This window comes from Branchiostoma belcheri, unplaced genomic scaffold, assembly GCF_001625305.1.
Source record: "Branchiostoma belcheri isolate BF01 breed outbred unplaced genomic scaffold, Haploidv18h27 scaffold4, whole genome shotgun sequence".
NCBI classification, from domain to species: domain Eukaryota; kingdom Metazoa; phylum Chordata; class Leptocardii; order Amphioxiformes; family Branchiostomatidae; genus Branchiostoma; species Branchiostoma belcheri.
In genome coordinates this window covers 2,331,967-2,334,290 of record NW_017804020.1, presented here as the reverse complement: position 1 = coordinate 2,334,290, position 2,324 = coordinate 2,331,967, and the positions used below count along the sequence as shown (strand labels likewise).

Sequence of the window (2,324 nt, the reverse complement as noted above, 5' to 3'; positions counted from 1 at the left end):
TTGTACACCAGCCTTCAAGGTAAATACTAGTAAAAGCAGGCCGATTTATACGGCCTTACTCTCGTGTAAATCGGGTCAGAAGCTTTTCTAAATGACGTTCTGTAATGACCCCAATTACCAATAACCCTAAAGTAAACAGAAATATCCCAACAAAGCATCTGTACATGTGTCTCACCAATTAAAGGGCTAATTCAACCCGAAGAAAGAGCTCCCTAGGGGGTTTAGTATTCTTGGTCTCCAAGTGACCATACAGTGTATACTGTGGTAATATTGCCAATAGTATTTCCGCGTATATTGCTCTGCGTGTGAGGGAGAATGCAGACAATGCAACAAAATAAAATAATAAAAAATACCTTTCTCTTGTTATCTGAAACCAGTATTGAGATATTAATATTTGAGTTGGCCATGGGTCCGCCATAGATGGGCCATCCACGACATTAACGTTCAGACACAGTAGAATTAATCTCCAAGCAGATCCCTCTCTGTGGCAAAAAGACAGTATCAAATTGGCCAGGCAGTATCCATTAGCCAGAGAAGCTCCGCAGCCACCGACGGGTGGGGATCAGGACAAAAAAACGGCCATATGTAAAAAGGTAACGATCATTCCCCCACAACCTCTGCTTGGAGAGTACAGTAGAATCACTAGTTGTCCTTCTTACCTCAAAATATATCGCCTCTCGTTCGCCTTCAGCTTGTAAAAATCCCGTATATTCGAGAAGTTCTAACCACCAAGACGTCTCCCGATTTTCTTCAGTACAATAAGGCGTTCACAGGAAACCTTCGAGCTTGAATAATCTCAAAGAAATGTGTTTCAAGCCTGGCAGGGCACCAAAACATGGGATTGGCGTTCTTGAATCAGTGCCGGCTGACTACGGAAGTTAATAATGAGACCGACTTGGCAACAGTGTAACGCGTCTAGTCAAGTGAGTGACCTACGTGGTACAATATCACAGCTGCAGTGCCATATGGACAGCATTTCCTGCTCGGAACTATTACAGAACTGAAAGTATTTAAACCTAGCTGGACTGTCAACACACTTAAAACAGGAAACCTTCCGTGAGGCAATCAGATAAGACCAGGAACCAAATTAAGGCGCCAATAGTAAGTCCTACCTATAATCACATGATACGTGCAAGAATGTCGCTTGCACTACAAGCAATTACCGCAAGGTGGCGTTTTGGCATCCCCTCTCTTTCTCGGAGATACACACACTGACACAGCCCTGAAGCTGTGTTATATAATAGGGGTTCTCTGGTTTTTTTGTTTGGAAAGCCCAGGAGTCGAAATTGGAATCTATTTTCAAATGTGCACGTAGAGAACGCTGTAAGGGTTACTTCAGAACTGCATCTTGGGTAATCCAAATATCATCCAAAATACTCGGTATCCAAAATGGACAGCCGCACCTCACCAATACAAGAAACAGCAAACCCCTATCACAGCCTCCTGGCAGACTGCCACAGGTTTCAAAAGGAAAAGTTGTGGTCTCCAATTAGACACAGGAAGTTCAGCTTTAGACAAAGCCTTGGGAAGATTATTGGATGTTCTGTTTATGTTTTTCCTGATGAGACTTCCGAGATCCGTTTTCTCTTGTAACATCCGTCGAGTCTTTGTTGCTGACTCATGGCTGGCACGTTCGAACACTGCATGCTACTAGTGTTACGTTATTAGGCCACACCAAGTAAATTTTATGGATGACGTCCGCGCGCGCATTGATTTTGGCCTGTTCCTGGAAAAAAAACAAGAAATTCCGCTTCCTGTAACTATGACCAAAGAGTCACGACAGTGCCGCAAATCGTTAGGTTGATGTGAAACCCGTAACGTGAAATGGGTAAAGAGCACATGCTTTGTTTCTGCAGGCCTGCAAAAAATGTGATGAAAGAAACAGGACAGTACGATAACTGCTATTCCACCTGATTCATTGCTTTTTTGATGATGAATAACTTCTTGCTTGTTACACTGTGTCACCTCATTCAATTTGTGTCCTAACATTTGTCGTCTCTTAGTTTATTTCTAATCTAGGCATCTTGTTTTTTAGGGCCCTTCTTGTTTTTTTTTGCCCTCTCGCATTAGATTTAGGGTCTCCAAAGGACGTCATCCATAAAATTTACTTGGTGTGGCCTATGCTCATATTTTGGATCCAAGTACATGTGCATCCAAGTACATAATTTTGCAGATTAAAATTATGGTTATAAATACTTATACTAGTTCTAGAGATTGTATACAACAATTATATTATAGTGTGAATATATTTTAGTATTCTTAGAAAAATTATGCAAGCCATTCATAACATTATATGATCAATAATAATTTCTGAGGTAAGAACT

At 41.3% G+C, this 2,324-nt stretch overlaps 2 protein-coding genes across 2 annotated transcripts in view; one reads left to right on the top strand and one right to left on the bottom strand.

The window, feature by feature from the left end:
* Positions 1-1,100, bottom strand: part of LOC109477023 (toll-like receptor 2) — a 4,973-nt gene extending 3,873 nt beyond the window's left edge. Inside the window, exon 1 of the mRNA XM_019778041.1 lies at positions 660-1,100. The gene's annotated coding sequence lies outside the window, so the exon portion shown is untranslated. The remainder of the gene's footprint in view (positions 1-659) is intronic.
* LOC109476896 (fibropellin-1-like) overlaps positions 1-2,324 on the top strand; it is a 37,078-nt gene that overhangs the window by 25,735 nt on the left and 9,019 nt on the right. The window lies entirely within an intron of this gene.